Raw genomic sequence first — 9,833 nt, 5'->3', positions numbered from 1 at the left:
TGATGTAACTGGTGAAATTTATAAAAGTGTTTTGCTTTGTATAATGAAATAGGGTCCTAAGTTATTTTTTTCTTTCTTTTAAATGAAATGAAAAAACATTCCCTAGGGTGGGGAAAATAATAAAAGTATATCAAAGCTGACAGGAAAAATTCAGATTATCCCATTATCTACCCAAGCAATTGAATATATTTTTTAAAGTTTTCATATTAAAAAAATCACATTTCAAAATCTGGCCCAGATGGCTTCATTATTGAATTCTTCCACATATTTAGGAATAAATAATTCTAAACACTTTCACAAAAGAGAAAAACAAGGACCCACAGCTCACCTTATGGGGTCAGCACAGACTTCACTCTGAAATTTAAAATTTTAAGTTGGCATTAAGAGAAAGGAAAATTACAGACAAATTTCTTTGGAAAATATAGTTGAAAATTTCTAAAAGAAATGTGAGCAAATCAAACCATAAAACAGATAATGTAACAACATTCGGTAGGGTTTATTTTAGGTCTGTAAGAGAAGTTTAACATTCAGAATGCAATCAATCTAATTCATCACATTGACAGAATAAAAGGGGGAAATGGCATAATTATATCAATAGATACAGGAAAAACTTTTGATAAAAGTCAATATCCTTTCATGATAAAAACTTTTAACAAACTAAAAATGGAGGAAAATCTTAATCTGGTAAAGGGTATCTACAAATGTCTACACCATACATTATATTTAATAAAGACATATCAAAAATTTCCCATCAAGACTGGGAACAAGATAAGAAAGTCTGATATCATCACTTTTATTCAACTTTGCACTGGATGCCCCAGCCTGTGCAATAATATTATCAAAATAAATAAATATTATAAAGTTTGGAAAAGAATAAATGGATTTTGTTTATAAATGGCATCACTGTGCACACAAAATAACCAAAGCATTCATAAAGTGTTAGAATCAGTAAGTAAATTTAGCATGACTGCTGGATATAAGCAATTAGAAAATAAAAAATTTTAAAGAGCATTAATTTAACATCAAGCACATAAAATTTCGATATATTTACCTAATAAAAATTTTGCAAAGTCTTTGCACATAAAATTTAAAAATATTACTTATGAAAATTGAAGAAGAGGTAAATAAATGAAAGAATTTACTAAAGATTGTAAATGTATCAATTATTTCCCAACTTCAATTCAATTCAATTGAATACCAATTAAAATCAAAACTTTATTTTTATTGACATTGATTAGTTTATTTTAAAATTCTAATGAAAATGCAGAAAGGTCAAGATGAGGCAAGGCAATCTTGAATGAAAATAAAGTCAAAGTATTTAAATTACCATATATCAATACTTACCAAGAAATCACAGTAAGATTTTATGATATTGACACAAGAATAGAAAAACTGACCAATGGCATATAATAAAGACTCCAGAAACAGAGTCATATAAGCAACCACAGATATTATAAAAGAGACATTGCATTGCAGTGGGGGGAAAAGTTAGGTTAATAAATTTTAATCTGGTTGTCCTGAATACAACCAAAATTTATTCCATATTAAGTGTAGATCTAAATAATGTGAATTACAAAACAATAAAGGTTGTAGGAGGTAATATACGTGAATACTTTCATAGCCAAAGTAGTAATTTAAAGTCCTTAAAGAGGAAACAAAATGTACTAGCCAAAGATAACGCTAATAATTTGTGCCTCATAGAAATTAAGATTTCATATTTATCAAAATATTCCATGAAGAGTTTACAAGGCAGAATGAAAAAAAAGTTATAGTATATGTAATATATATAATATATATTATATATATAATTTATAGAAAATATGTATATTATGTATATAGATAATATGTATGGTGTATATGAAAAATAAACATAATACATGTTACATATGTACTATATAATGTATAGGAAAAATAAACAGGCTATATAAAAAATCTTCTACAACTCAAGAAATATAGATAGATGACCCCATAGAAAAAAGCAGACAAAACACTTGGACAGGCACTTCACAAAGAGACTATCCAAATGGCTAATAAACATATGTAAATGTGATCAACATCAATAGCTATCAGGTACATACAAGTTAAAAACACAGTGTAACAAATATGTATAAGATCTACATGAGGAAACTATAAATTTCTGATGAATGAAATCAAGTAAGAACTAAGTAAATGGAAAGGTATTCCATGTTCATGAATAGGAAGACTCAGTATGGTCAACATACCAGTTCTTCCCAACTTGATCTATAGGTTCAATACAATCTCAAACAAAATCTCAGGAAGTTATTTTGTGGATATTGACAAACCGATTCTAAAGTTTAGATGGAGAAGCAAATGAGCCAGAATAGCCAATATAATATTGAGGAAGAACTGTAAAACTACAATAATCAGGACAATGCGATATTGGTAAAAGAACAGAGAAATAGATCAATGGAACCAGATAGCAAAATCAGAAATAGCTGCTGCAAATATAGTCAATTGATTTTTACAAAAGAGCAAAAGCAATAAAATAGATCAAAGATAGTCTTTTCACCAGAGGTTACTGGAACAATTGAACATCCACATATTGATGAATAATAAATCTAGATTCACCAAAAAAATGAACCTAGATAATCTAGACAGGCATTATGCTCTTCACAAAAATTAATTCAAACTGGATCATAAAATTCAAAACTATAAAATTCCTAGAGGATAATATAGGACAAAACCTGCATGGTGACCTTGGATGTGATGATTACTTTTTAGATACAACAGAATCCACAATCCACAAAAGAAATAATTGATAAGTCAGACTTCATCAAAATTACAACTTTTGTGAAAAGCCACATCAAGAGAATAAGAATACAAGCCACAGACTGGGAGAAAATATTTGCAAAGACACATCTGATACATCTGGGCTGTTATCCATAATATACAAAGTACTCTTAAAACCCAAAAGTAAGAAAATGAACCATTCATTTAAAAATTGGGCCAAAGATCTAAACAGACACTTCTCCAAAGAAGATATGCAGATAGTAAGTAAACATATAAAAAGATGTTCTACATAATAGATCACCATAAAGTGCAAATTAAAATTACAGTGAGATACCATTAGAGACACCTATTAGAATGGACAATGGACAAAATTTGGAACACTGACAACACCAGCTGTTGGCAAGATTGTGGAGCAATGGGAATTTTTATTCATTGCTGGTGAAAATGCAGAATGGTATGGACACTTTAGAAGACATTTTGGTGACTTCACACAAACTAACATATTCTCACCAGATGATCCAGCAATCACTCTCCTTGGTTATTACCCAAAGGAGTTGAGAACTTACGTCCACACAAAAAAATCTGTCCACACACGTTTTGTCAGCTTTACCCATAGTGGCCAAAATTTGAAAGCAACCAATATGTCCTCTGTAGGTGAATGAATTCATAAACTGGAACACAACAGAAAATTATAGAATTCCACATTACAAATAATAGAATATTATTCAGTTCTAATAAGAAATGATCTATCAAGCCATGAACAGATATGGAGGAAACTTAAATGAATAATAAGTGAAAAAAGCCAATGTGAAAAGATTACATTCTCTATTATTCCAACTATATGATACTCTGGAAAAGAAAAGAAATGTGGAAAGAGTAAAAAGATAATTGGGTCATTGTGGGCAGGATTAGTATAAATAGAACACAGAGGACTTTTAGGGCAATGAAAATACCCTGCATCATATTATAATGATGGATACATGTCTTTACACATTTGTCCAAACCCATAGAATGTACAACAGGAAGAGGAAACCTTAATGTAAACTATGACCTTTGGGTGATTATGATGTGTTGCTGCAAGTTTTCAATAATAATAAATGTACCGTTGGTGAAAAATGTTGATAACAGGGGAGGCTATGCATGTGTGGGGATAGGAGGTACGTGGGAAATCTCTGTACTTTCCTCTTGGTTTGCTGTGAACTAAAACTGCTCTAAATAAATTAATGTCTTTTAAAAAAATTACATAACACACACACACACACACACACACACACACACACACACACACAAACATTACTATACATCTACCAGAAACTTTGGAGGCAAGTACTGCCAATGAGAGTATGAATAAGTATAATCTCTTTGTAAAGCTGTCTAGCAGTATATCTCCTAAAGCAAAACATAATAATAGCTTATGACACAACAAATACACTATTAAATATAGAAAATTTGAATATATATGCACTGAAAGACATGTCAAAAAATTAATAATATAATTATCTTGTATAGTGAAATACTGGAAACAACCCAAGTATCCATGAATAGAAGAACATACATAATTTTAGAATATTGATATTCTAAATGGAATATTACACAACGACCATGAGTAATCTAATTCTACAAACAACCATATGGATAGTCTCACAGACATAACACTGAGTGAAAGAAACCAGACACATACACAAAAACACTATATAATTACATTTATATAAATGTCTCCAACAGGCAAAACCAATCTGTGTGATGGAAGTCAAAATAGCTGTTCTCTTTGGGGAGGTGGGAGGAGCATGGTGGCTAGGAGAGTACAAGGGAAGCTTTTAGAAATATTATCTTGATCTGGGTGATTGTTACCAAGGAGTGAGTAATATATAAAAATAATTGAGAAGTACACTTAAGATCGTACATATATATATTTGTTATACATTATACATTCATAGAAAATTTATATAAAAAGCAGAGATCACTTCAAAGACAAACGGCATAAAATTTTCTTTTTTTCATAATTATATAACAATGACTAAATTCAAGTAACAAATCCAACCCAATCTAAACGGATCAAGGTGAGGCTAAGAGGAAAAAACATTGCTTAATCTTACAATCAAAATTCAACAATTTCTATTACTTGCCAATAGATATTTTCTCATTAAGCAGCCATTGTTCGTAGATGTCAATTGTTTTCAGATGAGACAAAAATTTTCTTCCATAGGTATATTTTACCTTTCTTAAATCCAAGCACCATTGCACAAATTCTCGAGTCATAAAGGAGATCAATTCAGCCAACATACCACCACTATTAAAAAATAAAGCCAAAGTACACATTTCTCTTGCCATAAACCAAATTCAAAATGTTCAGGTTATCTGTAGTGAAGCCTGTGTGTGCTTTATTTCCTTCTTGATTCAAAACACCAGAGAGTTCCTTCATGCCAGCTGGTTACAGCAGAAGCCAAACACAGAAATGAAACAGCAAATTATAAAGCCACCAGTGCTGCCTCCCTCTTAAACACCCTGCCCTGTTATCAAATGTCATATTGTTCCTTATTCCAGCATCCTCCCTTTGAATTGGTGACTAGCATTTAGGTTTTAAGCACTCTATCCCATAATATAATAAAATAAACCAAGTTTTCTAAATCTACTCCCTAGATGCAGAAACAGATATTCTTTAGCTTTGCACACTATTACTCATGTCCTGAGCTAACTTTATTATGGTTACTCTGATTATTAATACTTTCCTGGCTAATCAGTGTCTTTGAGGCCTCTGCACATTTAGCTACAGCCATTCTATTTCAGTCCCTTATCCACCCCATTAGCAAATTTAGGGTAAATAAAAGACAAGCAGACCAGGTCCTATGGGGCATTATCACTCTTCATGCTGCTCTGAGAGCCCTGGGACTCAGGTTGTAGACCCCATGATGGCTTCATTATCATGCGTTAAAGAGGTTATATGTATTCCTAAAGTGAAGCACATTAATTCATATTGTGAGTTGAAATTAGGACATAAGAAATTTCCCTTTTATTCCAGTTTAGTATTTCATATTGTTGAGGCATAATGTATAGCAGGACCTGCTCTTATCCATACACTGTCTGTGTCTATCAAAAATGATTCAATAAATACAATCCCATATTGTAGCAGCATCTGAAACAACTGCATAATCTTAGCACTGAACAAGATAAATCAAATTACAAAAAAAATTTATAGATGAAGACACGAAGTCTAAGAAAGATCCATGACTCGTTCAGCATCACACCACTACTCACTTGGTATTAGGTAATATGCTTCTATTTTACTAGTATGTAATAGAGGTAAACAGAGAAACAAATGGAGCAATTTTCTAGCCTCTAGAAAACCGTGTAGTAGAACATTCTCAAAAATGTTTTACTGATGGGGGATGCATAGTAACAATTTTTGAGACAACTGACTTAGGCTACACTGCTTTGCCAGCACGATATTTACTAGTAAATATTTCATTTGTGTGCATATGTGTATATGTATTATGTATGTATTTATTATATACATTATATGTATTATATGTATGTGTTATTATGTGTGTATTATATGTATTATATGCATTATGTGTATAATACATATGTATTATATGTATGTATGTATATGTTTTATATGTATTATATATGTCTATATTATTATATATATGTACATATACATGTACATGATACAAGTATACATACATGCTATATGTGTGTCATGCATGTGCACATATTACCACTTTTTGAGAAATGAAAACTCAAAATCCTCAAAAACTTAAGAGAGCATGCCATTGTAGACTACAACTTTTCAAGCCAAGACTCAAGGACTTTTGGAGATCTCAGGAGTTCAAAAGGTTTGTGAAAGAGCTGATATTTGTGAGGTATTTTGTATAGGCATACATGTGTACATTTCTGTATGTCTGGAATATAATGAGTTCATAGTGTTTTTTTCTTTCTTTCTTTCTTTCTTTCTTTCTTTCTTTCTTTCTTTCTTTCTTTCTTTCTTTCTTTCTTTCTTTCTTTTTTTGAGAGAGACAGAGAGCATGCACACGAGCAAGCAGGGGAGGGGCAGAGGGGGAGAGAGACTCTTAAGCAGGCTCTACACCCAGCACAGAGCCCAACGCACAGCTCAATTTCATGATTGTGAGATCATGACCTGCCTGATCCGAAATCAAGAGTTAGATGCTTAACCAACTGAGCCACCTAGGTGCCTCACTTTTACTAGATTTTGAGCATCAGTGTTTTATAACCAATTTGTATTATTTTCTCAGGTTCACTCAGCCAAAAGAGATTCTTTCCTCTTTTTTTTAGCCAAAATATGAAGCTCTTGAATAGAATAATCTATATTTTGTACTCTTTAATGTTAACGTTTTCACATCTAAAATCTGGAGAGTGTGAGTTAGGTCAAGCCCTAATCTAGTTTGATTTTCACAACATGAATTCTTCAAACTTAACTGATCATTTTACCTGAGTCCAGTAGAATTCTTTTCAAAGTGGTAGCATATCTAAAGTTGCACACTGTCCTTCTGGATCTCAAAATAAGTCATGCAACCACTGCCAAATGGTATATTTCAATAACTGCATCACATTGGCACTATTATATAAATTCCTATAAGGAACAGACTGATGGATGCCAAATGCCAGGGGAAATTGGTAGCTTCTATGGTGGAAGCAAGGAGGACTGTGTTTGGAACCCAGGAGATCTTCTGAGGTTCTTTTTACAATTCCCATGCCAACAGTAAAGATTAATGGAAAACTACAGGAACCAGAAAAGGCAGAGTAATTAAGGATTCAGATTTTTCAGGAAGGAATATTTGGATCTACATAGCCAGTTACAAGAAACTATAATCCTACCTTACATCCTTTTGAGGTCCCATGAGAAAGGTAAGAGCTTTAAATGTTACCAAACTGGGATGGGTATTGGCAAAACTATTTCTCGCTTCCTTACAGAGATAAAAAGTCAATTGTTTGGCAAAGCATCCAAAAAGCCTGGCTACTGTCCTTCCTGGGGCATGTGATTGAGAGATTAGAATTTGGAACTCAACTAAATGAAAAAGTATCCATACAATACAAGCACATGAGAGTTTTGTATAAGGAATACATACTTGTTTTTGTGGGACTTTTTTTTTTTTTAACTGTTGGTGATGACAAAACTGTGAAGCAGTAGAAAATGGATGGACTGGGCTATGGAGAAGAGGAGGAACCACTGCATACAACATTAGGAAATAGAGTGTATACAGGAACTGCTCATCACTGGAAAGAAGCTGTTTTTGCCACATGTGGACACCAAGTAGACATTTGGGATGAATAAAGAACCAATCCTATATGTTTGATGATCTAGGGATTTGACAGTAGTGTTAAACTTAATCCAACTGACACATTTCTCTTGGGCAGTTGTGCTTCTGACAGGAATATAGTACTATATGATATGAGGCAAGATACTCCTCTGAAAAATGTCATCTTAGGTATGGGAACAAATACAATTTGTTGGAACCCTATGGAAGCTTTCATTTTTACTGCAGCAAATGAAGATTACAACTTCTATGCATTTCAGAAGCATCCACTATACACTCTTGTAATGGTACGTATGGATCTGTACCTGCAATGCTTAATGTACATTATTCTCCCACTGGGAAAGAGTTGGTGTCTGCTAGTTTTGATAAATCTATTTGAATCTTTCCTATTGGCAAAAAAAGAAATGGGTTAGTCTATCATGCAAAGAGAATGCAACATGTTCTCTGCATAAAATAGACTTCTAACAGCAAATGTATTACGTGTGGATCTGATGAAATGGACTTTTGTCTGTGGAAGGCTAATGCTTCTGAAAAACTGGATGTGCTTACTTCACGAGAAGAAGCAGTCAAAGGGTATAGCCAGAAGTTCAAGGAGAAACTTCAACACCATCCTCATATAAAACGCGTTGCTCATCACTGATATCTACCAAAATCTATCTACACCCAGATTCAAGAACAGCACACCATTAAAGAAGTTGGTCAACAAAAGGAAGGGAATCGTTTTAAACACAGCAAGCCTGGATCTGTATTGATTGTGTCAGACAAGAAGGAATACATAGTGACAGTTCTGAAATAATACCTGGTATTCCCACCAATCCTAATGTATAATTACTTGTTACATTTTTATTTTAAAACTGTGCAAATAAATGTACTGGCTCTAGAATAATCACAAACAGTTCAGTTCTATGTGTAGAGTTGCTACCCTGGAAAATTATCCTGTAAGGTGGCCTGCTTGATAAAACTATCCAACATTTTATCTTTGATCAGCCTTCTTATTCATTGAGGAATATGGTATTTGCCAACTTAACTTACTTTTACTTTTAGAACCTGCAGATATACCTTTGCGCTGATCTATTATTGTAGATACACTAAACATTTGATGTGGAAGAACTATGCCAGAACTTTTTTTCAATTCAATTAATTTTCTGTGCTTTATTTGTATTTGCCTTTTTGAGACTTTAAAGATGTTCACTTATATAGCTTTTATAAATAATAATTATAATTTATAGTCAAGGTAATAAAACCCTTTTTTTTTTTTGCAAAAAAAATTCCTTGTGTTGACTGTTTCCAAACCTAAAATGTTTTAATTATTAAGGTTTGCTGATCTTCTAATAAAACCATCTGAGATTGTTATTGTCTGCCATATCCATTTATTTTTTGTCTTACATTTTGTCTAAAATGTAAGCCTGGTGAAGCCAAAGGCTATGTGTGGTAAATAGTCTGGCTCATGCTTCGTCTTTCTAAAGTTCGTTCTGGGGCGACTTCCTGTGCCACAAACTAAAAAATAACCTTTTCCAGAACAGATTCCAGGTAAGTATTTGATTACTATCTTTTTGATTGTGGCAGATATGGCAGTCAGTTAGAGAGGCCCAGCCATTCCAGTCGTTTGGAAAAACCCAATTCCTTATATTAAATCCATTTTTGTTGAAAATAGTTTCTGTTTTTCACAATTCATTTCTGACTAATACATGGGCACTCAATTTTTGTGGACTGAATGAATGACTATAATTCTAATAAAGCACAAAATACATTAAAAAAGAAAACGCATTAAAAAGAAAAGTTCACTTATGTTCCCCAGAAGGCAGA

At 32.7% G+C, this 9,833-nt stretch overlaps 1 pseudogene; it reads left to right on the top strand.

The window, feature by feature from the left end:
- Nucleotides 1-663: 663 nt before the first annotated feature.
- Nucleotides 664-8,823, top strand: LOC122210584 (annotated as a pseudogene).
- The last annotated feature ends 1,010 nt before the right edge of the window (nt 8,824-9,833 follow it).

Source organism: Panthera leo, chromosome F2, assembly GCF_018350215.1.
Source record: "Panthera leo isolate Ple1 chromosome F2, P.leo_Ple1_pat1.1, whole genome shotgun sequence".
Taxonomy (NCBI): domain Eukaryota; kingdom Metazoa; phylum Chordata; class Mammalia; order Carnivora; family Felidae; genus Panthera; species Panthera leo.
The sequence above is the reverse complement of the archived record's forward strand: the minus strand, read 5'-3'. Positions and strand labels throughout refer to the sequence as shown.